Raw genomic sequence first — 27,552 nt, 5'->3', positions numbered from 1 at the left:
GTTATAGATTCCCTTACCCTATTTGCCTTGTGATTGTTGCTTGGGTGAGGAAGAGTGTAAAGCACGAAGGGTGATGCCGTGTACTGTTATGGTGAGAGAGTGTTAAAGCATGAAGGGTGATGCCGTGTATTGTTTTGATGAGAGAGTGTTAAAGCACGAAGGGTGATGCCGTGCACTTGTCTTTGATTTCCTAATTTATATTGATAACTGAGTTACGGTTTCTCTATATTTAATTGATGGTTTCCTGCTGATACTTGTTGTACCCCGCAACATGATTTCCCCTTCCTATTTTCAATTGAACTATGGTGATCCTTGTCGCACCTCCTATTTTCGCACCCGCGAGGGTGCAAGGGAGTTTTTTCCAATTAAAAGACAATCGAAACGGGATTGGTTTATTTATTTCAGAGTCGTCACTTGGGAGATTTTAGTGTGTCCCAAGTCACCAATTTTAATCCTGAATCGAGGAAAAGAGTGACACCATATTACAGTCTGCGTACCAGAAATCCGGATAAGGAATTCTATTAACCGGGGAGAAGGTGTTAGGCATTCCCGAGTTCCGTGGTTCTAGCACGGTCGCTCAACTGTTATATTCAGTTTATTTATCTGATTTTTGTACAAATGTGAACTTATGTGCAAATTTTTATCTTTAAACCGCTTTCATAATTATTATTATTAAGAATGTGAACATCGCTTAAAACGTGTCTTTGGACTGCGTCACATGAAATGCACCCACAATCCGGAACATATTTTATTCGACGTTTTGGGATTTTGGATTTGGGTCGCATGAAATGCACACCCGAGTTTAAGAAGATAGATTATTAAAGGCGCGCCTAAAACAACTAGCGTCTTGTTATTTTGGGGAAGGCCGTAAAATTCGCTAAACGGCACGTCCCGAATTCTAAATATTTTAATATATCTATACATTTAGAGGGCCCCGCAGCTTTGTACATTTTTGTTTGTCAAGGCTCGTCTCATTCTTATTTTTAGAAGGAATTTGCAACGTCATGGACACGCATCTCGAACCACGTCACAATCAATGTACCCGTGATTAGAAACACCTTTAGACTCCGTCGAGATTTGGATTTGGGTCACATAAATGTGCACCCGAGTTTAAGAAGGTAAGATTATTAAATACGCGCTTAAAGAGACTATCGCGTTATTATTCCGGGAGGGTCATGAAATTTGCTAAACGACCCACCTTGGAAACTGAATGCTTCGATATATACATTTAACGAGGGCCCCGCAGCTTGTGCGTTTTTTATTTGTCGAGGCTCATCTCGTCCTTATTTTAAAAGGATATCCTATAGCAACTACGTTTCTTGTCGCGTTTGTCTCTACTAATTGAAAACAGAGATAGTCCTAGTTAATTACATGCTTGCAGGTTATTTATAGCAGGATTTAAAATGCTTTTACAGAATAAGAAAACGTGGCTACGGACAGCTGATCAAACATTATGGGCCCAAATCCAGCTCATGCGGGATGGGCCAGACCAGGGCCACTGTTTATCCGATGCGGGCCTGCTTGGTCTGTTTCGACCTGGGCTCGACCTTCATGAGGTTGAGGAACGCAGACTTGTGCTATTTGTTATAAGGGTGTGGTTTGACAATTATAATGAGGCAGTTTATCAAAAGGGAAACGAAATTAACTAACATGGATAGTTTTATGCTTTGACATGCATTTAAGGACATGTTGATCACAAAAACACAACTAATTTTCAAGATGTAGCCTATTATACTGCCAATCCTCTTATCTGTCAAACTACGCACCATATTAAATTGTCCTACATTTACATTCACTATATGAAAGGACCAACTCCAGTACCCAAACAAGAACGTAAACCAATACACTCTACATGATACTCGATATAACAACTACATGTGGACATAAACGTCTTCAAATCTTCTCTTTTGTATTCATGCTCGACTTTCAAGTTATATGGACAGTATTAGTCGTGTACCTGGTATAGAGGAACAAAAGAAGAAGGAAAATGATCAGCTGAGTGGTACACAGCAAGCACAGCAACAGCACAACACAGCAACAACCAAACAGCCACAATGATGAAGCTCAACAAGTGATCGAGCAATGAACAGTCAATCCCAGAAAAAACAGAGTATAGAGACAGCAGGAGGCCCAGGATATCGAATGTAACAGCAACAGAAATCCAATAACCAACAAAGCTCGGCAAACAACCAACAGCAAACAACAAAGACAGCTTGACCGCTTTGAACTCTTACACAGTTTTCAGACAATACTCATTCACAGTATTCTGAAATTTTGTTTCTGTTTTTTCCTTTTCAGTTTTCTTACTCACAGAATCTCCCTGAAGACTAAAGAATATCCCCCTTTTAAGTTTTGCAACAGCTCTATTTATAGGCAGAAATGGCAAGCACTCAGCTGCCTTGAACCCCTCCCCTCTTTCCTGCCCATAACTTCCTTTCTAAACTAATCAAAATATTCCCCATACCCATCCATTCGACAGGCTTTTAGCCTGTATTTTCTGCCCAACAACATGGCCACCCCTTTTTTCTTCAATCAGCCCCATGCCACAAAGTTTGGCTCCCCACTATTACCTTATTTTAATCCTAATCCAGTACCCTATTTGTCAGCTCATTTAAACTAATCATTGCTGTTCTTTTTAACACCCAAATTACCCCTGTTAATCCCTGGTTATCACTGTCTTGACCCATTACAACAGTAGGGCATTTTTGGACTTCTAAAAGTTCAGATTCAGAGCTGCCCTGGACTGAATCTTTTCAGTCATTTTGCAATGCAAACAAACCAATTTCAAACAATGTCGGGCATTCAGTCAATGACAGGGTTCAATCAGTCATGTGAAGTTATTAGTCCATTTGATCCTTTAGTCATAGAAAATTAATCGACGACGTTTATCAGGTCGACTATACTAATTATAACCAGATATAACAAGTCGATTAAATAAACAATACGTACGGGGTCCTAAATAACTTCAGCTAACTTTTGTTCAATTACTGGGAACCTATATGAATTAACTATTGGACGACTAATCTAATTGACGAGCATTTATATCACCAGATGTATTCACATACACAGAAGAACAAACGACCAAATAAAAGGTCTTTGACAGAGATGGAAGGAGTTAAGAAAAATACCAGAAAATACCAAACAAACACAACGACATGCTAACAAACTCAATTAGCACTCAAATAAAACAGAAAAGAAAACTTACTGAAACGTTCAACCAAAGCCGACCCAGGTCTGAATTATATTTGACCATTTGAGGCCGAACAAACTTTAATCGGGGTGTTCTCAACCGAGAACACCTTAATTAAGGTCTATTAGACCTCAAACCCCTATTAAAACTGGCCGGGTTCCCCAGGTTCTTGTGTTCTAGGGCTTGGATCTTCAGATTTGAGATTCTAGGAGTTGTGGATAGATTCGGACCAAACCAAGCTTGGTTTGGTCACGAGGAGGTCAGAGGAGTGTCTGGTATGAATATGGTGTGGTTTGGTGTAGATCGAGTTTTGTCTCGAATCTTCAAATCAAGATTCGAGATGAAGGAAGGTGATTCGAGGCTAGGGGGTAACAGACTCGAGTTTGGGGTGATGAGGTGCATCAAGGGTGTTGTTTTGGTGGTCACCGGCATCGAGGCCGTCGGGTTTAGGGTGAGAGTGTATGGGGGCGGCTAGGGTTTGGAACGGGAAGGGGCTGTGTTTGGGACGATGGTGTACAGTGGGGAAGGTGGGGTTTGGTTTGGGGGGCGTGGGGTATGATGGGGAGATTATATACGGAGTAGGGGATTGGATCTGGGCCGTTAGATCAGATGATCTCAACGGCTTGGATCCGATGGTTGGGGGTGAGACGGGGTCGTTTGGTATTAAAACGGGGTCGTTTGGTTTAAGTGAGGGGTTGGGTTAAACTGGTTACTGGGTCGGGTTTGGAAGCGGGTTACTGAAAGGGATCCTGGGCCGTTGGATTGGATTGGTTGGAACGGCTGAGATGAGCCGTCCTTGAAACGACGTAGTCTTAGTATTGAACTACGTCATTTTGATGGTCTGGGAAGGGTTTCCTGGGCTGTTGACTTGGGCTGGGTCTGTTTTGGTTTTGGGCCTAATTTTTTGGGGTCCAAACCGATTTTCCTTTCCCTTTTTAATTCAACAATTTAACCAAAAATTCCCAAAAAATTGTAAAAATTAAAACAAACTTACACACATATTGGGTAACACCTACAACAATTAACACACCATTTTAACATTAAATACCAATCATTTAATGATAAGACATATATTTTTTATTTTCTTTTCCTTTTGGAGTAACTTTCGTGCAGCAAAAATCACGTGCTTACAATCCTCATATTTTTTTGTTGTTCTTCTGTTACTATTCGATATATCCCCGCAGCATGTTTCCTCCTCCCATACTTGACTATATATTATTGTTCTTCTTTTTCGTTGTATATAGTTAAATTGCACTGGTTTTTTTGATAGTCTGGTCCTAGTCTCGTCACTACTTCGTCGAAGTTAGGCTAGGCACTTACCAGCACATCGGGTCGGTTGTGTTGATACTATAATCTGCACTCTTTTGTGCAGACCCCAGTATTGTACACTTTGGACCGTAGTGGGATTGCTGATTCTTGTTCATCAGGTGACCCGAGATAGCCTTGCAGGCGTCCGCAGGCCTTGGCGTTTCCTTCTATCTACTATTCCTGTTTCTTTCATGCATTTCCAAAGACAGTGTTGTATTGATTTCTTTTAGAGCTTTATTTGTGATTTTCTTAGACCGTCTGTGAAACTGTGACACCAGTTTTGGGTAGTCGAGACTCAAACAGTTGTATTAGATATTAATGTTCAGATAACTTATTGTTTTTCTTCTGCTTATGTTAAATTCCGCTATTTAAATGTTATTTCTTCGTAATTGTTAAAGAATATAAAATGGGTAAAAAGGTAAATTGATCAGATAATTGGCTTGCCTAGCTCTCATTAGTAGGCGCCATCACGACTTCCGAGGGTGAAAAATCCGGGTTGTGACAATGCAGCTGCTGATTTTTCTTAAAGATATGTGCTCTTTATGAGCGTCAAAGATGTCTAAGTGTCTAGTGTGTTAAGAGTGTGTAAAGATGATATTTAAGTGTCAGATAGTATGTGAGAATGAGCTCTTTAAGTAGGAAACATAAGTCCTTTTGGACAGATTTTGGCTCATCAAAAATCTGTCCAAAAGGACTAACTTTTGTGTGTAGAGGCAATCCTCTTTTTACCAAATTTTGATACAAAGCAAAGCAGTTGTATTTTTCAGCATGCTGAAATAGTAAAATACCCAATAATCATGTATTTTAAACTCAAGTACTCAGCTTCTATTACACATAACTAAAATTCAACTTATACACTCAAACTCAAACTAACTACGAATTAGCAAAGCAGAAACAAGACTCAAAATGTAATCGAACTAAGTATTCAAACAAACTAGATTGGAATAAATTTGATTTGTGCAAACTAACATGGAACAACAATTGTATTCACAAGCTAATGCTCAAAACAGAAATTAGACGAGCATCGTTAAAAATTGGACGATTCAACAACTAAACAATCAACTAACTAAGAAAATGATTTAACTATACTAAAGGTCACTTTTGATCTATAATCATCCAACAATCTACAAATCAATAGAAATAGCTAAACAGAAACTCCTATTAACAATAATCGATCAAAACAAGACAAATAAACCAGAACTAGAATAAAAATCAGAAGCTAACAAAGAGAAAAAGAAAAAAGAAAAAAAAAGTTAGGGGTTATACCGGACGGGCCAAATCAGGTTGTCCTTGAGTCTCAAATACAATGTGAATCATAGCAAATTGACTCCCCGGGCATTGTTTTCTTGATGACATGTGTTGGAAAAAGAATTCCAGTGCAATTCCAAGTCATGCCAACGAGAAAATAGCTTTTTGGAGTCGCGTTTAAAGATAGAAGACGATTCTCAAGAGTTGGTTAAGTGGTGGAGCAGGGTGGTCGTGGCAGTAGGGGTGGAGGTTAGCGGCGGTGAAGCTTTTGAAGATTTGAGTTGGAGATATAGAGAGATAAGGACATGAGGAGGAGGTGGTGCGATTTTGGTGGGGATTGGAGGTGGTGAATGACGGCGGGTGGCGGTTAGGGTTACGGTTAGGCTTAGATTTGGTGAGATTAAGAAGGAATTAATGGTTTTGAGTGGGATAGGCAGAAAGATGAGGAAAAAGGGAGGAGATGGTGAAATTTTGGGATTGATTGGAGGTACACCGTCACCGTAAGGCGATTTTTGATCGACGGCACTAGGGTTTCGAAGGGCTGTGGGAGAAGTGGGGAGAGGGAGAAGAGAGTGTGAAGAAGAGAAGAAATAAAGGGGAAAATGGGGCGAAATTTGGCCTCTCTAGGTCTTAAATACCTAGAAGAGAGACCAAACGATGGTCGATGGATGAGGGAGAGATGAAGGGATGAGATTTTATCTTGGTTCACTTATCAAAACGATGTCGTTTTGGGCGTCTCTTAGACCAACGATCCGGACCGGGGTCCTGGGCTAGAGTTTGTGGGTTATTTTTGGTCCAATTCGGCTAAACAAGGCATCAACCCAATTCCTTAACCCTTTAACAAACTATTTAACTATAGTCTAATTCAAAAACCTATAAACGCACACATAGTAATTATTTAAAATATAATGTAAAAGGAAAAATAAAAATTAGACATTTATAAATATATAAATGTATTCAAAATTTACACATTTAAGACAAATACCTAGATAGAATAGATAGAAGGAAACAACATCAATAAAACAACAACGAACTCAGCCAAAATGAGTCAATAACAACGGCAACTAAACAATAGCAGAAACCATCAAAAAGAAACCTGAAACGATCCAGAATTTGAACCAGGAACTCAACAGGCTTTCAAGGAAAGAAGAGACCGTAAACTCTCTTCAAGATCCTTTGTATTTTGCTGTATTGTTTGCTATTATAAACTCACTTAAAAAGCTCTCAAACTCTCTGTTGTTTTTTTGCTCAAAGTCTCTCTCATGTATAGAGTGTGTAAAGTTGTGTCCCAAGTGAGGAAAGAACTTCTCTTTATGTAGGAGAGGAAAGAATCTTGGAGTAGATTTGTTTAACAAAAAAAAAAACAGTCCAAAATATTAGATTTTTTACCAAAAATCTGTCCAAACTACAAATCTATCCAATGAACAATTTTTCCTCACCAAATTTGGACAGTCTTTTGGAGTATTATACTCCAAAATAGTCCTCACCAGTAAAAGCAATCAAACAAAGGCCCTACACTCAAGTGCTTTTCTTTTCCTTTTCTCTTAATCCCTCAAACCAAATTTAAAGCTATCTAGTTCACAAAGAAAAACCGGATTCAATCTAGTCAAACAACTAGTAATTCGAACAAGATTAAGAGTCAACTATTAGGAATCAACAAAACTTAAACATATAACTGCCAATAATAAACAACTACTTCAAGCTTAATCAAGTTAATTAGGACTAACACTAAATCTTTAAACACAGAAAATGCTAGCTCAAACAAAAACATAACATAGGAAAAACAACTCAAAACTGCAATTCAATAGGTGATTCAAGCCTAATGACAGAACAGAATCAATAAAATTCAACCTCATTAACTAACCAATGTAGACATGTGATTTTTGACCCTCCCCAAGATTTTTTATTTTTTAGCGCGTAAATATTTAATTTAGGCATAATATAGATATTTTAAGTAATTTTGGCTCTTTTACTTTATTTTATTACAAGAAAACAAAAAAATCACAAAAATAGGTTCATTAATGTTTTGTAGTCATTTTTAATCTAAAAAAAATCTAAAAAAATATATGCAAAAATAGTATCGTATTTTTATTTTAATATGATATTTGAAAATACCAAAAATAGATTTGTTTTGATGGTTAGTTTTATTTTAATAATTATTTGAATAGTAGGAATAATTAATAAATGGTCTCGTATTTTTAATCTCGTTCGCAGCGAAAGAATAGAACTTGGGCTCGAGCAACCCATTTTTAGGCCTAATTTTGGACCGAGCCTACAATTGTCAAGCCCATAATTCCTAGGCCCATACCCCTTAACCTAAAAACCCTACCAAAACCTACAATATAAAAATAAGGCTTAAGACTAAAGAAGAAAAAAAACGGACAAAAAGGGCTAAAAAAGGTTGCGCCAAAAGGACCCCCCCCCATCGGATCTCTTTCTTCACCAACGAAGAAAGCTTCTTCGTTTAAGAAGCTGGAATGAAAAGTAGCAAAAGCTGCGCATGGAGGATAACGAAGGAGGCTAAAAAAACGCACAAAAGTTGCGCAGTTTTCAGAGAACGACCTTGAGCCCCCTTTTTGAACCTGGAACGATCATCTTATTCATGAAGATTGAAGAAGTTAGCTCTTCATCTGTCTAACACCAAAAACGACCCCCCCTGTATTCCATCTCCTTCACAACCCCAGTTCAAGTCGCAACACCAACCAAAAACACCTCCCTGACCAAGAAATCCCTCCATCGTCGTAGCTTCCCATCTACAACATACACGCACATAGCTGCATCGGGAGGGCAGTAGCAGCGAAAGCAGCAGGAGTGAAAGGGAGGCGACGAGTGGCGTTCGAAAAGTTGATGAAACAGTAGTCTCGATATAGGTTCGTCCGAGCTGTCCGTCTGCGAATCCGAGGTGCCGATGCAAGGTCCGTCGTTGAATGTTGTCACGTTTCCGGCGAAGTTTCAGGCGAGGCTTCGATGTCGAAGCTCTAACTCATAGATTCAGTTTTTTAGGTCCATTGGATCCTTCTCTGTTCTTGTACGTGTTGACTTTGATCATCAATAAAATTTGTTCGACAATTGGATTTTCTGGTGTTGAGACTCGAAGCAAATTTGAAAAAAAAAAACTTCAATTTCTGAGATTGATTTTGAAGTTGCGTAGCCTCGTTTCGCTGCTGGAATTTCGTTGGTTTGAGTCCATTTTGGAACTCGCTTGTGAGATCTGCTCGGAGCCAGTCGTTGAAGTCTCGAGGTCATTTCATCGAGGGACGGTCACGGTTCGATTTTCGTACAAATTTCCATCGGAGCTTGTCGTTGAACTTTCATTTGGCTAGAGTGAAAGGTCTGTTTTAATTCATATCATTTACATGACTTTAAAGTCTCATGTGTTTTGGCTGAAATTTCTCTTTGGTTTCATAATCATACTTTCTTGTTGCTGTTTATAAAATGAAATCTGGCATGGATTAATTTGCTAAAAATATTTGTTTAAATTGAAGCTCAAAACCTTTGAAATCAAAAAGGCACATGTAATTGAGCAAGATATATATACATGATATTAGTTGTTGTTTCCAATTGACTTTGTATGGTATTAAAGTTTAGTCATAAGTTTCTTTCCCTCTGTTTCGTTTCATTGGATAGTTATTTGGCATTTTGGTTCCTTCTGTTTTGATTGATGTTTGTCTTAATAGGTGTTTATACTTGTTCAACGATTTTGTTAATTTTAATACCTCAAGTATTTGGTCCGATTGATTCACATGTTAATGGGATGTGATGGATGTGCCGATTTGAGCATTAAATGGGCTGAACTATAGTTTTTGTTGTTTAATCAAACTATTATAATTATGGACACGTTCGCGTAACACGGTTATGATTTCTTTAAAAATAAATTGGAGTATATGTTCGCGTAACTTCGGCTAAACTTTCTTAATAATAATAATGTGTTATTAATTGTGAACACGTTCGCGTGGCATGATTTTTTGACGCGCCAAACAAATCGGTACACGTACGCGTGACTCATTTCGAGATAATTTTTCTTTATTAAAGCGCTGTAAAAGGTAAAAGCACATAGGTTCTGAAATCAGTAATTAGACAATTTAGTCAAGCCAAGTATAATCAAAGCGACCGTGCTAGAACCACGGAGCTCGGGAGTGCCTAACACCTTCTCCCGGGTTAACAGAATTCCTTACCCGGATTTCTGTGTTCGCAGACATTAATACAGAGTCATTCTTTCCTTGATTCGGGATTTGAACCGGTGACTTGGGACACCATAAATCTCCCAAGTGGCGACTCTGAATAATAAATAAATAATCTCATTTCGATTGTCACTTAAATTGGAAAAACTCCCTTATACCCCCTCGGGTGGTAAAAAGGAGGTGTGACAGCTCTGGCGACTCTGCTGGGGACAAGAAACCAGAACTTCTGGTTCAGGGTTCAAGAATTCGAGCTTATTAATGCGATTTTTATTTGGATTTATTGTTTATATTACTGTATTTTGTGAACTTAATGTGCTAATTATCATTTACCACTTTGATATTACTTGAACTGTATTTAAATGTCTTCTTACGCCACCCCTCTGAGTCTTCTGAAAATGGTGCACACATTCGCGTGGCCCGCTTTTTCTGTAAAAATTATACCAAATAGATCGAGGCTGGGCCAGCAACAAGGTCGGGTAGACTTTAGTGCTCCCGGTACGTTGCCCCCTCTTCGGCCCCAGTTGTCCGCTCGGGTAAGCCAGGTCTAGAACAATACACCCAGGTTTTAAACCTAGAATAACGCAGCCTCATGCCGGATCCCTAGTAGTAACGCTTGTTTGCATCACGTGCATTTGACTTTGGGGACTCAACACAGGGGTTGGGTCCGTCTAGGACAGGTTTACCCAAATTAAAGGACCATCCTGATGCATCTTACGTGCTACTTGCGCATCTGTTTGTTTCGGCTTGTATATTGACCGGCTTCTAGAATAGGGAAAGAAAATCAAAAAGAAAAAAAAGAGAAAAAAAAAAAGAAAATCAAAGAGTGAGAGGTAGGTATTAAGAAAATTCTGAAAATCTGCCAAAATTCTGAAAAAAGGTCATTTCAAAATGAGCCAAAATTTTCAAGTGTCATGTTTTCTTGTTCCGTCAAAACTGGGCGAACTACGCGGGTCTGATTCTCACCGGATGTGAGATACGTAGGCAAACCTCATCGGTTCCGGCCCATAATTTTCAAAAAAAAATCCAAAAATATTTTCCTTTATTTCCTCTCTAGAAAGGTTTTTTTAGACCCCAATTTGCAAAAAATCCAAAATATTTCATTCCTTGCTTCTTTAGAAAGCCTTTCTTTTAGATCCAAATTATTTATAAAAAAATATACAAAAATATTTTCTTTTAATTTCTTCCAAAAATCCAAAATATTTTCATTCTTCTTTCAAAATTGAAAAGAAAATTCAAAATTCAAAAAATATTTTTTTAGAAGCATTTCTTTCATAAATTCAAAAAATATTTTCTTTCTTCTTTAGAAAGTTTTTCTTTCGAAATTCCAGGAAAGAAAATTTCAAAAAAAAAATCATTCCTCTTGAGAAGTCTTTCTTTGCAAAAATGCTGAAGAAAAATCAAAATCCAAAAATATTCTCTTTCTTCTTTATAAGTCTTTCTTTTGAAAAATAAAATGAAAAAAAAATTCAGAATCCAAAAAAAAAAAGTTAGTTTATTTCCTTTATTCATGATCTCCCCGAATTACACAAGATCTGATTCATGTTCTCACATGATACGTAGGCAAGCCACATCAGATTCGATCAATCGAAAAAAAAAGGAAAAAAGTGAAAAAATGAAAAAATGATGATAATAATAAGGACCGACTGAGTCCATTCTAACATGTTTTGTTTTGAATTGTGAAAAAAGTTGAGGTGGTCGGTTTGTGGTAAGCCGAAAACACAAGATCCAAGGAAAAATGATAACTGACATCGAAGCTGTTACAAGTGCTCAAGAGACTCAGGGTCAGAAGGTTCACCAAGAGTCTACTGTGTTTGAGAAAAATAGAATACTGAAATAGCAAATGACCGAAATGTGTCAAGCATGGGCCAGTGGTCAAGGACAGCCTCGTCATGAGTCACAATTCGCTACACAGCAAGAGCAGTACCATTCTCCTGAGTACCACTCGTACTCATTTGATCTTCCTGCAAACATTGAGAAGCCTGCCCGAAAGATGGTACAGGAAGAAATGACCCAAAGAGTGAAAAGCTTAGAACAACGGTTGAAAAACATGGAAGGGTTGGCAGGTCAAAAGAGTGTTGCCTTCAAAGATCTATGTATGTTCCCCGATGTCCACTTGCCGCCTAGTTTCAAGACTCCCAAATTTGAAAAGTATGATGGACATGGAGACCCCATAGCCCACTTGAAAAGGTATTGCAATCAACTGAGAGGTGCGGGAAGAAATGAAGAATTGTTGATGGCTTATTTTGGGGAAAGCCTTACGGGAGTAGCCTCCGAATGATTTATGGATCAAGACATGTCTCGCTGGTATGTCCGGGATGACATGGCACATGCCTTTGTCAAACAGTTCCAATACAACATCGACATTGCCCCAGACCGCATATCCCTTTCAAACCTGAAGAAGAAACCAAATGAAAGTTTCAGGGAATATGCCATTAAATGGAGAGAGCAAGCAGCTCGAGTTAAGCCACTATTGGATGACCACGAGCTAATCACTGTCTTCCTTCAAGCGCAAGAGCCAGATTACTTTCAAAACATGATGTCCGCAGTTGGCAAATCCTTCTCGGAAGCAATCAAAATGGGAGAAATGGTAGAGAATGGTCTTAAGACAGGCAAAATTATAAGTCAAGCAGTTTTTAAAGCCGCAACTCAGGCTGTCCGGGTTGAATCTGATAATTTTAGTGACACAAATGAGAAGGTTGAAGAAATCATGATGACATCAGGGTCGAGAAGAGGTCCCAGGAGAACATCTCGAAGGTATGAGCAGCCTCCTTAAGTTTTCCATGACTCCCCTGAGCATTGCTATCCACCTCAGAACTCACGATACTCTGTCGCTCCACATCAGTATGTTGTCCAGCCACCAAAACACCCCAGAAGGCGAGCATGAGCATCACAAAATCTCCACCAGCCTCTACAAAATTTTCAAACGCCCTATAACCCACATCCAAGCCAGGGGTATAGAAGGGAACAAATGCTGAAAGATAATTTTACACCAATAGGAAAGTCCTGTGCAAGCTTGTTTGAGAAATTAAAGAAGTATGACATGATTGCACCTATTCCTCCAAATCATGTGGACCCACGTGAAAGAAGTTTTGACCCTTCTAAAAGGTGTGAATACCATTCCAATGCCCAGGGGCACAATGTTGAAAGCTGTCGGGATTTGAAAAGAGAAATAGAAAGCATGATCCAGGAAAAACTGATTGTGATCCAAGATAATGGCGCCCAGAATATCGTGCAGAATCCTTTACCTGCACATGATGATGCACACTTTGTGGGGATGATGCGTGGTGACATGGAGTATGAGAATCCTCTCGGGAATTTGCTAACTGAAGTTAATGATTTTGAAATTGGAGAAGGCTCTGCTGATCCTGATGAGCAAATTTGTGGCTAAATGTCAAGCTGAGCAATTGAAAAGTCATTCCCTCCTCACTAGGAAGGAATCTTGGTAGTTTGTTTTGATGTTTTTTCTATTATCTGGGTTATTTCAAGGTTGTGATCCAGATTTTATTTGTTTTATTGAGTCAAACCCTTCTATCCCTCCATTTTGTTTGTGTGAGTCTTGTCTTTCTGTTCTTTTGCTATTTTAATTAACCGGGTTATTTAGGGTTGTAACTCGGATTTTAGGTTGTTTGTCTTGTTGTTTACTCATTGAAATACAGTTGTCCTTTTGTGTCATTCCATGCTTAGTTATTTTCCCACTAGTCTTAATGACATGACATGCATGCGGAAATTTTGGCCAGATCTTAGGAACTGATTTAATCTGGAATTTGATAACTAAAAAATAATACTTTTGAGGCTGAATAAAGTGTTGGAATACTTTGGAACTAAGGTCGAGTAAAATTCACCTTCAAATTATTCTGAAGATCGGTCTTGAGGATGTTTAATCAATTGAAGTTTGTTGGAAAGTTTGTCACTAAGGTATGGAGAAATGTCTTGTGACCACGACACACAAAGAGGACAGACATGTTCGTCAATGCTGTGATCGCGAAGGATACTATGTTTAGCGTTCTCAAGGCTGTGAGGCCCTTTTTCTACTACCCAAACACTTTATACCCTTTGTCACCCCTTTTGAGCCTGTGTTATTTTCTTCGACTACCCTCATTTGGAATCAAGTTTAGAGTCAAAAAAAAAGGAAAAAGAAAAAAAAAGTACATGCCCCAAGAGTACAAACTGGGGCAGCTCTTTGAAAGTTCAAGTGCAAAAAAAAACGAAGAAAGAAGAAAAAAAACTGTCGAAGGTCCATGCCCTCAAAAATAGAAGCTGGGGCAAATAAAAAGGGAAAAAGAAAAGAAAAAAAAAGAGAAGAAAAGAAAAGAAAAAAAGAGAAAAAGAAAAAGAAACAGAAAGAAAGATGAAAAATAGTTTAGGTCAGATGTTGGAACTACGTTCGACCTGATTCCTTAAAAAAGGATACGTAGGCAGCCTCACGGTTCGGTCCAGCCAAATAAGAATTCACAGAAAAAGAAAAAGAAAAATTCAAAAAAAATCCCCAATAGCTAAAACCGGGGCAAAGATTTTATTTCATTTTTAAAAGAGTCGATTCCAAAGGTTGTAAGTATATGACCCTGTTATCTTTAGTCTCTGTTGAGCTTCATGCCGGCCTTTCGTCCAACCCTATCCAAAAACCTTCCAAATAAAGACCTCCTGATATGCCTTCAAAAATGCCAAGAAGAGCATGCAATGAGCAACGGTTGTCACACGACATATAACACTATCAAGCTACTCACAAAAAGTAAGAAAAAGAAAAGAAAAAGAAAAATGAGAGAGTCTTACTAGTGAAAACCCTCACGGGTACTGTAAGGCGACGGTAAGCAGAGATGAATAAATGAGAGAGGCTTATTGGTGAAAATCCCTTGGGGCACCACTAGTCGAAGGTGAGTCTTGAAGCTGATACAAAAGATTAGTATGAACAAGCCCGACCTCAAAGGTCATAAAGATGGTAAAAGGGAAGATTGGATTAGTTTGATAGATCAGGCCATTGAGTCCAAAATGTATGCCATGATCATTAAGGCTAGTTATAAAAAATAAAAAAGAAAAGAGAAAAAAAAACTCTTCCTTCTGTCCTTCCAACAGGGGGCATTTCTTGTTAATCTTTGTCTTTTGCATCATTGTGTCCTTCACTCCGAGTCAGTCCTTGTCAAAACAAGCAAGAAAAGATTTCAAAACCTGCTATCAGCTTTTCAGTTGCACAAAGTGAATTTGGCCAACACACTCAGTAGTTACTGTCAATATACCTTGAGAATTCATGCAAAGGCTTCCCCAAAAAGACTCTTGTCAGCCTATTTGGCGTAAGCAAAGATAACTTGTGATTCTCTCTGACAGACAAATTGCTCAAAAGCAGGAAGTCATTCAAGATATCAGAAAAGGTCATCTAAGAAAATATCTCTAGTTGGGATAAGGTTGTTTGAGCTGCAAATACAAATGGTACTGGTGTGAAACAATCAGAGTTGGTGCAGAACAAAAGTCTTTTGAGGCCGACTCAAGCTAATTGAGCAGAAGCCAAGCTGCCCAAGACTCAAGGCCACAAACCGACCACCATTTTCAAAACTGATAAATTTTTCTTTGTATGAAATAGGAACAAAGCGGTGCAAGGAAAGTGATTCAAAAAGAGAAAAAATGAAAAAGAAAAAAAGGAGAAGAAAAGGGAAGACGAGAGGAGCCGACAAAGGGAAGTTTCTCAAATTTTTGCCTTTTTCTATCTTGCTCATGTGCATAAAATTTTGTCATTTGGTCGTCACATTTTGCCTCCTAGGATAAAAAGTCTTAGTCTGATGAATTTTCCTCCCAATAAAATCTTAGTCTGATGAATTTTTCTCCTAAGATAGAAGACCTAGTCTGATGAACTTTTCTCCTAAGATAAACAACCTAGTCTGATGAATCTTTCTCCTAGGATCAAATCTTAGTCGGATGAATATTTCTCCTAAGATAATAAATAAAAATCTTAGTCGTATGAATCTTTCTCCTAAGATAACAAAAGGGACTTAGTCTGATGAATTTTCTCCTAGGATAAACGTCTTAGTCTGATGAATCTTTCTCCTAAGATAGAAGACCTAGTCTGATGAATTTTCTCCTAGGGTAAACGTCTTAGCCTGATGAATCTTTCTCCTAAGATACCAAAAATAAAAGAAAATTAAAAAAAAAAGATAGAAAACCTAGTCTGATGAATTTTCTCCTAGGATTAACGTCTTAGTCTGATGAATCTTTCTCCTAAGATAGAAAACCTAGTCTGATGCATTTTCTCCTAGGATATTTTGAAAAGAAAAAAGAAAAAAAAAGAGGAAGTTTGGATTTAAAAAATGTGTCAATTTTTTAGTTTTCTTAAGAATATCAATGTTTAGTTTTCCTGAAATCAGGGGGGCCCGCCTGGAGAATATGGTCAGTCTTTACTTTAGTCAAGCTTAGTTTATAGTTTTCCCGGTCTATTCTTTAGTTTACTCTCACCATTGCATCAATAGTACAAGTGGTTTACAATTTTGTTAACAACTCACAAATCTTCCTAGTGCAAACTGGGGCAGAAAAAATTTCTTTTGTTTTGTCTGTTTTGTTGTAATCAGGTGCCCATCTGGAGAACAAGGGAAGGCAACTCAAGTTTCAAGGGAAAGCAGTTTCGAAGGAAGACAACTCAAGTTTCAAGGGAAAACAGTTTTGAAGGAAGACAGTTCAGGTTTCAAGGGAAAATGGTTCAAGGGTGCAAGGGAAAACAGTGTCAAGTAACAAGAAAAGACGGTTCAAGTTCAGTAATCAGGCGCCCGCCTGGAAAACAAGGGAAGTTATTTCAGAATTCAACTCAAGTTAGAAGTAGCAGAAGCTCGCGGCAAGAATGCGAGTCAACAATCCAAGATGATCAACAGAAGTTAGTCACAATCCAAAATAATAATAATTAAAAAAAAAGACAAGAAGTGAATCCGAAAGCAGAAGTTAATAAAAGATGTGAGCTGCTCAAGACAGGGCTGAGGTCACAAGCTATGCATGTCCCGTTTTGGTCTGAAAAGTTGAAGAAAAACGAACTAGCACCTGCAACTAGCAAGCGTCAAGGTTCAAATCCAAAGTCTGTATGAAGAACCATTCAAAACTCAAGATCAAGCTTCAGAAGACTTATAGATAGAAATCTTGTAACTCTTAGTTGGTAGGCTTAGCTAGTCTTTTCCATTTCTTGATTTTTTGATGTAACGGGACTGCAGACCGGAACCTCGGCGGAACGGCACCTCAACCGGCTCTTCACCTCGGAATACTCCATCATCTCACCCACCTCTGAACTACACGTGGCCCGATTCCTTTATAGCCAAGGATATGTAGGCAGCTCAGATACCAGGGCTCGGTCACATTCCCCTTTTCTCTTAGTTTTAGTCTCTCCAAAAAGGGTGGGATCAAAAAACTTGTCTAGTCAGTCTTTGTCTGAAAACTCTGTACGTTTCCAGTCAAAGAGGGGCAACTGTAGACATGTGATTTTTGACCCTCCCCAAGATTTTTTATTTTTTTAGCGCGTAAATATTTAATTTAGGCATAATATAGATATTTCAAGTAATTTTGGCTCTTTTACTTTATTTTATTACAAGAAAACAAAAAAATCACAAAAATAGGTTCATTAATGTTTTGTATTCATTTTTAATCTAAAAAAAATATATGCAAAAATAGTATCGTATTTTTATTTTAATATGATATTTGAAAATACCAAAAATAGATTTGTTTTGATGCTTAGTTTTATTTTAATAATTATTTGAATAGTAGGAATAATTAATAAATGGCCTCGTATTTTTAATCTCGTTCGCAGCGAAAGAATAGAACTTGGGCTTGAGCAACCCATTTTTAGGCCTAATTTTGGACCTAGCCCACAATTGCCAAGCCCATAATTCCTAGGCCCATACCTCTTAACCTAAAAACCCTACCAAAACCTACAATATAAAAAGAAGGCTTAAGACTAAAGAAGAAAAAAACTGACAAAAAAGGCTAAAAAAGGCTGCGCCAAAAGGACCCCCCCATCGGATCTCTTTCTTCACCAATGAAGAAAGCTTCTTCGTTTAAGAAGCTGGAACGAAAAGCAGCAAAAGCGGCGCATGGAGGATAACGAAGGAGGCTAAAAAAAATGCACAAAAGCTGCGCAATTTTCAAAGAACGACCCCGAGCCCCCTTTTTGAACCTGGAACGATCATCTTCTTTATGAAGATTGAAGAAGTTAGCTCTTCATCTGTCTAACACCAAAAACGACCCCCCTGTATTCCATCTCCTTCACAACCCCAGTTCCAGTTGCAACACCAACCAAAAACACCTCCCTGCCCAAGAAAGCCCTCCATCGTCGTATCTTCCCATCTACAACACACACGCACATAGCTGCAACGGGAGGGCAGCAGCAGCGAAAGCAGCAGGAGTGAAAGGGAGGCGACGAGTGGCGTTCGAAAAGTCGATGAAACAGTAATCTCGATATAGGTTCGTCCGAGCTGTCCGTCTGTGAATCCGAGGTGCCGATGCAAGGTCCGTCATTGAATGTTGTCACGTTTCCGGCGAAGCTTCCGGCGAGGCTTCGATGTCGAAGCTCTAACTCATAGATTCAGTTTTTTAGGTCTGTTGGATCCTTCTCTGTTCTTGTACGTGTTGACTTTGATCATCAATAAAATTTGTTCGACAATTGGATTTTCTGGTGTTGAGACTCGAAGCAAATTTGAAAAAAAAAACTTCAGTTTCTGAGATTGATTTTGAAGTTGCGTAGCCTCATTTCGCTGCTGGAATTTCGTTGGTTTGAGTCCATTTTGGAACTCGCTTGTGTGAGCTGCTCGGAGTCAGTCGTTGAAGTCTCGGGGTCGTTTCATCGAGGGCCGGTCACGGCTCGATTTTCGTACAAATTTCCATCGGAGCTTGTCGTTACACTTTCATTTGGCTACGGTGAAAGGTCCATTTTGATTCATCTCATTTACATGACTTTAAAGTCTCATGTGTTTTGGCTGAAATTTCTCTTTGGTTTCATAATCATACTTTCTTGTTGCTGTTTATAAAATGAAATCTGGCATGAATTAATTTGCTAAAAATATTTGTTTAAATTGAAGCTCAAAACCTTTGAAATCAAAAAGGGCACATGTAATTGAGCAAGATATATATATACATGATATTAGTTGTTGTTTCCAATGACTTTGTATGGTATTGAAGTTTAGTCATAAGTTTCTTTCCCTCTGTTTCGTTTCATTGGATGGTTATTTGGCATTTTGGTTCCTTCTGTTTTGATTGATGTTTGTCTTAATAGGTGTTTATACTTGTTCAACGATTTTGTTAATTTTAATTCCTCAAGTATTTGGTCCGATTGATTCACATGTTAATGGGTTGTGATGGATGTGCCGATTTGAGCATTAAATGGGCTAAACTATAGTTTTTGTTTTTTAATCAAACTATTATAATTGTGGACACGTTCGCGTGACACGGTTATGATTTCTTTAAAAATAAATCGGAGTATATGTTCGCGTAACTTCGGCTAAACTTTCTTAATAATAATAATGCGTTATTAATTGTGAACACGTTCGCGTGACATGATTTTTTGACGCGCCAAACAGGTGGGTACACGTACGCGTGACTCATTTCGAGATAATTTTTCTTTATTAAAGCGCTGTAAAAGGTAAAAGCACATAGGTTCCGAAATCAGTAATTAGACAATTTAGTCAAGCCAAGTATAATCAAAGCGACCGTGCTAGAACCACGGAGCTCGGGAGTGCCTAACACCTTCTCCCGGGTTAACTGAATTCCTTACCCGGATTTCTGTATTCGCAAACATTAATACAGAGTCATTCTTTCCTCGATTCGGGATTTGAATCGGTGACTTGGGATACCATAAATCTCCCAAGTAGCGACTCTAAATAATAAATAAATAATCATGTTTCGATTGTCACTTAAATTGGAAAAACTCCCATATACCCCCTCGGGTGGTAAAAAAGAGGTGTGACAATCAATTGTTCCAAAATATTAAAAAGAGCAATTATTCAGCTAATCAGAAAGTTAAAATATATATCGGCTACTAAAAATCACGAACAAGACAAATACTCAATGAGCACGCGAACTACTGCTTAAAACTAGTTTAAGATGCAAAATCAGATAAAATGACTTCAAAGTTTAACCTTTTAACTAACACCCTAATCAAACTTCAATGATTATAGCACGTATTAAATAGTGAAGCAATTAATCACAATGAAACTAAATTAAGCAACAAAATCAGAAGCAATACCATACGCAGTAGTCGATCAATCATTATTAGAACTTAAACCTACACAAAAACTACAATGAAACATAAGAAAAACATAAAATCAGAGATGGTGATAAGGGGATAAGGAATTATACCAAATGAAGGAATTCGATATAACTCGAGCAACGAGGAGGTGTCGAAGACCTCGAACAACGTCTGTCCAACCTTGGAACGCTCGTTTTATTTTGGTAGATGCTAAATTAAATGAATTCGGCATTATACCATAAAGAAACGGATGTTCTTGGGTCGGAACTAGGCTAAAATGAAGGAGAATTGGTGCGGCAAAGGTGGTCGTGGCAGTGGGGTGGTCGGGCGGCATCGGCGGAGCTTTTTGCTGGTGAAACTAAAGGGAAAGTGTAGATCTCCTAGAGATCTACACGTTTATGTGAGGCTTGTATGGTGGGGATGACTAGTATGCCATTAATTTGAGAAAGAAAAGAGGAACAATTGGGCGACTAGGGTTTCGTATTTGGCCGAATTTGTGGAGATTGGATAGGATTTAGAGGATTTGGAGGTTGGAATCGGAACGAAGAGGTTGAGACTAGGGGGAGTGAAAGTTTGGTGGTGATTGAAGGTTGCTAGCCACCGGTGGGCGATTTTCGGCGGGTGGAAATGGTGGGTGGACTTGGCAGAGAGGCGAGAGAGAGAAAGATATGAAGAAGAGAAGAACTAAGGGAAAATGGGGGCAATTTTCTGAGATATGGAGCTTTAAATACCTGGTTAGGGGAGGAAGAGAGTCGTTGAATCATGAGTGAATGGACGGGCAAGATTGAGTCTTGGGGCTGCTAAGCGAAACGACGTAGTTTAAGGTCCTAACTACATCATTTGGTTCTGCTCTCAAACCACTTGACTGGACGGGTACTGAGCTCGATTTTGTGGGTTAGTTTTGGCCCATTTCGGCTAAATAAAGCATCAATCCAATCCCTTAAACACTTAACAAACTATTTAACTATAATCTAATTTAAAAACCTATAAATATACACATAATAATTATTCAAAATATAATGTAAAAGGAAAAACAAAAATTAGGCATTTACAATGTCAAATCAAACTTGTAATCTAAGATTTCAGACTAGTCACCGTGATTATTACAATTTAACTTGCTGTGAAAGGCAATTTGCGTTATTTTTTTCAAGTTATCAATTCACTGGTAGTTACCTTTTAATTACCTTAAACGTGACACGAGAGTGTTAAAAGATTTAAAAGTTAATATTCCCTCCGTTTTAATATATGTGATACAATTTGAATCGACACACAATTTAAGAAAGAAATGAACACTTTAAAACTTATAATTGAAAACATATTATAGTATTTGTATAATTACCATAACACGAGAAGTAGGGGTCTTACAGGGAGTGGTGGTAATTGGGCTTAAAAAACAAGAAAGAAGACAAAAGAAGTGTTGGGATGCTCATGCTAAGGACATGGTGTATTTGCGACACGTCTAGCAAATTGTACAAAAAACACTACCAAATGAAGGTGGTCCATGAGAATGACCTTAGGATTTGTGTGTATGAATGAATTGAATTGTACACAAACACAAACATTTTTAGAAAAAAAAAAAGACCATTCAATTTCACAGGTAGAAATTGATTACCTCTTTCTGTTCTCTGCTCGGTTTCTAGTGCCCTCCTTTCTTCTTCTTTTTTTGGTGCAAAGTGCCCTCCTTTTTCACTATTAACGTTTGTCATGCAATGCTTCACATATTGTCAGTGACATGTCCGCATTGCACAATTATAGTACTATATATTTTGTATCTAGTGTTACAGAAATAAACTTTTATAGTATTTAATTGAGACAGCTTATATGAAATAATATGAATAATGAAAGTTCAGATAGTCCCTCCTAATTTGTTTGAGATTTGAGATACAATTATCATCGCTGTACACATATCTTTTGATTGAGAGATAGTGTACTGTAGGGGTGTCAAATGGGTGGGTTAGGTCGATTTTAGGCTGGTTAAAATGGGCTGAGTCAATAATTGGGCGGGTCAAATGACATGTCCAAAAGTTACTTGGGCTAAGATGGGTTGGGTCAAAATGAACTAAAATTCGATCATAACTCAACCCGTCCAACTCTTATTAATCTTTATTTAATATGTGTTATTTTCTTATAAATTATATAATTACTAAATAAGACTTTTTTCTTCTTTTATTATGGTCATATAACCAACCCAACCTTGAGCGGATTGGGCATGTCATTTGGGCTTAGGCCAAATTTGACAGCCGTAGACCGATAGATCTTCTATCTTGTGTTGTAAAAGTGTAATAGCTTGTTTGGCCAAGCTTCTAGGTCATAAATATTCTTTTTGCAAAAAAAAAAAATGCCTGTTTTCCCTTTCAAGTCGAGGTGCTTGAACAATCAAAAGTACTTTTTAAAAGTTTTGTTAAATAGCATATAATATTTGATTCTCACCTGGCTCTATCATCCTCTCCTTCTCTTATTACACGCCCTTAACAGCCCAAAAAGTAAGAAGAAGAGATCTGCTTTCTAGTTGTATGTTTAATTATGATTTAGGTTCCGGTCGTCTTCGGATATAACATAATTAAATAAAAAAAATTAATAATATCTTGTTTGATTAGTTACAGACTTTAAGAAAGAAAAATTTGCTTTTGAAATTCTAGTATAAATAAGTCATAAAGTTCAATGAGAATATGTTAGACCTTCGTTCCAAGCGCTTGCAAACAAGTAGTTTTGAATCCTTCGCTTTTACCTTTTTTGCCTTTCCTTCAGAATTTAAAAGGGAAGATTTTCAAATAAAATAAAGAAAAAGAAGTTGAAGATATAAATATAGAGTAAGTTAAACTAACAGATTTTTGGCTAGCTCCATCTAAAGTGAAAAGGATTTTGAGTAGCACTCATTCAATACAGTTGTAAAGGAAAACTTTGTGGGGACTTTTGTGGACCATAGCATATGAACCTTTTATCATCTCCCAACTATATAATTCAAGAATACTCCATTTCTAGCCTGAAAATCAAGAATATCATTAAGTCATTGACAAATCATGCCCACAGCTAGCTTTAGAATCCACTAGCTTAGAAAATTTTCTTTTGTTATTATGTACAACTGCACCACGAGCTCATTTTCAATAATTTCTAATCAACAAAGACAGACAGAGATTTAGTATAAATGTTTTCGGTTCACTAGATTTCTTTCTTTATAATAAGTGTTTTTTTTGGGGTGGGGGGGTTGAGGGGGTCAAAAGAAAGATATAGAGGATATAGCATTTCCAATCATTACAAGATATGAATAGATATGACATTTAAAATATTTAAATGTGAAAGTACCTAATTTAATAAATTTTGTGGCACTTGTATTTATATAGTTAAATTCAACAAGGATATATAATGTGTACAGGGACAGTGTGCATACTACAACAAATATATATAGTAATGGTCCTTGTGCTCTTATTTGTTTAGTGGAGGAAAAGTAGCCAGCTGATATATTCATGAGTTTTGCATGTTTCACTATAATTGGATTTTCTTTAATTTCTCTGTGAATGGATTAGCTTAGAAGTCACACACATATGCCCTATATAACTTTTCATCACTCATTTGAATAGCAAAAAAGTGATTGCTCCAAAAAAGAGGATAGATACGTTTTTAGTGTATCACGTGAAGTTTATTCTAAACTGGCACAATTTATATTTAGATAGGTCAAAATACGTTTAATAGAAAAAAATAGTGACAAGTAGTTGTATTATAGTCGCTTTCCCAACTTTAATTTTTTGGCCTTCCAAATAATACATAACCAAGTGGAGCTATTATTGCTCGTTTGCCTGAGATCATAACCCTTTTTTTCTTATAAAGAATATATACGAAAATATTTATGTATAATATATCATAAAATCCATTGTAGAATTTATAACATAGCATCATTGTTAAATATGTGGGCATTTTCATGATATGACTTATGACTATACATCATTGCTTGTAAAGGATAACGATAATGTTCTAGTTCATTATTGGAGAATCTTGAACAATAGTCACAAAAAATAAAGGGGGGAATAATATCATCAAAAAGTTAGTGTAGACTTTTCTTTTTCACTCCTTTTTCTTTTCTCCAAATCTATTCACTTTGAAAATCAAGAAACTCAAAATCTTCCCATCCTCCACGTCCCCCAATAAGAAAGAGGAACTTAGCTTTCTGATTTGAGGTTGGGGTCTTGGGGATATTAGCACTCATACGTTGTTTCAGTCAAAGCATCTCTCTATTTCCCACAAAAAGATTTTAAAAGGGGGGGGGGGCACCCCCAACAACCTAATATAATAAAAGTAAAAATATATTAGTATGAGTTGTTATATAGTAGAAAAGAAAGTGATTCTTTTAAGGATAGAAAAAAGCAAAGAAAAGATAAACACAAGAATCTCTCGAGACTGATACAAATTCCAAAGCTGGAAACCATCAAATCTTGCTAACCATATGGATATATAGTTTCTCATACTATAATTGGGGTATTCTCTTTATAACCCAATTTTCTTTTAAACCTTTAATAAAGAATCACTAAAATTTGTTGACATTTGAAAGTTTAAATTGACTCCTTTCCTGTCGTTTCTTCACTTTAATTAGAATTTAGAAATTTGTTTGATAAGATTTTTCCTATTAATTCACGGATATAGGGTGTGTTTGGTACGAAGGAAAACATTTTAAAATGTTTTTTAATTTTTCCATGTTTGGTTGGTTTAAATATTTTGGAAAACATTTTCCTTATCAATTCATTTTCCTCCCATTGGAGGAAAATATTTTCCTTATCAAGAGAAGGGAAAACATTTTCCAAAGCTCCTTTTCAACCTTCCTCACCCTCATCAACCCACCCCACCCCCTTTTCAAAAAAAGATTATTTTTTTTTTCAAATTTCAGTTTTTCCGTTACCATCCACCCAACTACCCCTCCATCCCCCCTCCCCCAAAAAAATATTTTTTTTACCTTAATTTTTTTTTTGCAATTTCAAATTTCTGTTTTTTCATTTTTCTGCACCACCCACCCCCACAAAAAAAATTACTTTTTTTTGGTAATTTAAATTTCTGTCAAAATTATGAGTTCGGAGGTTTATGTGTTTGGAAGTTTACGGGTTTACCCCCACCCCCTCCACCCCCCGAAAAAAAATTTTAAATATATTTTTCAGTTTTAATTTTATTATTTATCGGTTTAAAGGTTCAAAATTTTACAAGTTCCAAAATTATGAGTTCGGAGGTTTATGTGTTTGGAAGTTTACGGGTTTAGAAATTATAAAGTTTACGGGTTCGAAATTCTGCGGTTTTGAAAATTTAGCGGTTCGAAAGTTTATGAAATCTGTGGGTCCGGAAGGTTGTTGGTTTGAAAGTTTATGGTTTCATGTTTATTATATCTAAATTATTTATGAATACTCTTGAGAAGTCATTTTCCTTAATTTGCGTATCAAACACCGAAAAATGAATAAGATTACTACTTGTTTTCCAAGAAAATATTTTCTTGAAAAATATTTTTCACGGAAAATATTTTCCATTATACCAAACACACCCATAATGGTTGTACCTTTTAAATGGCATTCAACCCACACAAAAAAAAGAGCTAGTACTTGACTCTTAGTATTTGTTTTGTATTAGAATGTTCTAAATCTTGTGGTGTAACATGTACTTATCCAGAAAAAGAAAAAGTACTAAGGTGTAACTAGGCTCCCTAACCAACAAGTATAACATGGACTTTGTATTGTAGGTGAAAATAAAGTACAGACTTTACTTTTTGAAAGCTTTATCAGGTAACAAAAAAGAACGTCGATGCATGACACAGTAACCGGAGAACGTATCAGATACTTTATGCATGGAACTAAAACAGGCAGGGTTTTTGATTGGAGCGTCTCATCTTACAAGAAATTTATCATGATCTTATCATTGCTTTATTTGGATAAGTAGAGGGGACACGATTTTTTATTAAAGGGATTGAAAATATATGGAAATAAGCACATGAAAAGCCTAAAGAATTCAATAGCAAGGGCAGAGGTAGAGTGTGAGACGCGAATTCGATTGAACTCGGTAGTTTTCATTCGAATGTTGTATTTATTTTAAGAAATTCATTCGATATATATGTACAAATAAATAATTTAGAAATCTAGTGACTTAAAACGATTACAATCCCGACACAATAAGATTCAAATCCTGACTCCACCTCTGCAACATCTATTATATATACATAAAAAATAATATTAACCTTGTATGTAATTGCAATTTCCGGAGAAGGGAGTTTGAAGAACACCCTTGCACCCCCTAGTTCTGTACAGGGCGGCGGTTGTATGTTCAACTGAACTCAAAACTTTCGATACAAAGTATGAATTTATAAATAAAAATTTAATAAAATCTCAATAAGTATTAGATTTGAACCGGTGATTTTAATAATACAATGAGTTCAATGTTAATTCTTTTAAAAGCTCAACTCATTAAATTTAAATCCTGAATCTACCTCTAATTTCGCCCCTGATTTGGGTCCACAACCCTCCTTGCTCTAATATTATTTCCCAATCTTTTTATGAGAAAGTGGAAAAGAAAAAGAGGGGAAAGAACTAAGAAGGGGAATTTTGTGACTAAACCAAGTAAATTTTGGAGTTTATGCATGTGCATGGAGATGGAACAAAGTTTAAGCACAGCCCGAGGAAGGAAAAGGAAATAAAGAGGAAAGGAAAAGAGAAGAAAAGAAGAGAAAGGGAAGAAAAAGGAGTGAAAGGAAATCGTCTAAAAAAGTTAAATTTTTTTGTAGTTTTTTGCATGAAATGAAAAGAGAATCTGATACCAAAAGTTGAAGCAGCAGCTGGTTCCATGGACTCAAACATTATATCCATCCATATTTGAAAGTTGAAACTGAGAGACTGTGTGAGCTTTCTTTTCATTTCTTTTCTCCATTTTGGATAAGTGTATGTAGACCTTTTGAATATGTGCTGACTGATGTTTGGTAATCTCTGACTGATCCTGTAAAACAATTTGGAATATATCTGTACACGGTCAAATTAGGAATAATATTTAACGACCTACTTTTTAGTTTTGAAGGTTTAACAAGTGAAGTAATTTTAAACTTATATATTGGAATGGCTAAACAAAAGGTTAAAAAAATTAAAAGTTGAATTGGTTGATAAAGATATTTTAGTTTAATAATATATGTTACTCTATTGAAAAAGATTAAGTTAAAATTAAATGTTCAATTGAATATTAAAGAAATTCATCTTATTTATTATTTACTCCGTCTGTTTTAATGTATATATGAACCTACTACTACAAGGTTTTCTTTTACCAAGTTTTTTTGTAAATACTATTTAACTATTTTGAATTTATTAATTATTGTAACTTGTAAAAATTCTATGTGTTTGACCAAAAGATACCAAAAACTTTTTGATTAAATCAATTAATGAAGATGATGGAGTAAATCTCAGCCAAGCGTAATA

General features: G+C 36.8%; 1 long non-coding RNA gene across 1 annotated transcript; it reads right to left on the bottom strand.

The window, feature by feature from the left end:
• Positions 1 to 1,641: 1,641 nt before the first annotated feature.
• LOC104240137 (uncharacterized) lies at positions 1,642 to 20,862 on the bottom strand. The gene is made up of 2 exons (XR_714335.2): positions 20,239 to 20,862; positions 1,642 to 1,957 (listed from the first exon to the last, which is right to left on the bottom strand). It is a non-coding gene; the product is annotated as an uncharacterized lncRNA (long non-coding RNA).
• Between the last annotated feature and the right edge of the window lie 6,690 nt (positions 20,863 to 27,552).

Source organism: Nicotiana sylvestris, chromosome 8, assembly GCF_000393655.2.
Source record: "Nicotiana sylvestris chromosome 8, ASM39365v2, whole genome shotgun sequence".
Taxonomy (NCBI): domain Eukaryota; kingdom Viridiplantae; phylum Streptophyta; class Magnoliopsida; order Solanales; family Solanaceae; genus Nicotiana; species Nicotiana sylvestris.
This window is presented reverse-complemented; position numbering and strand designations above follow the sequence as displayed.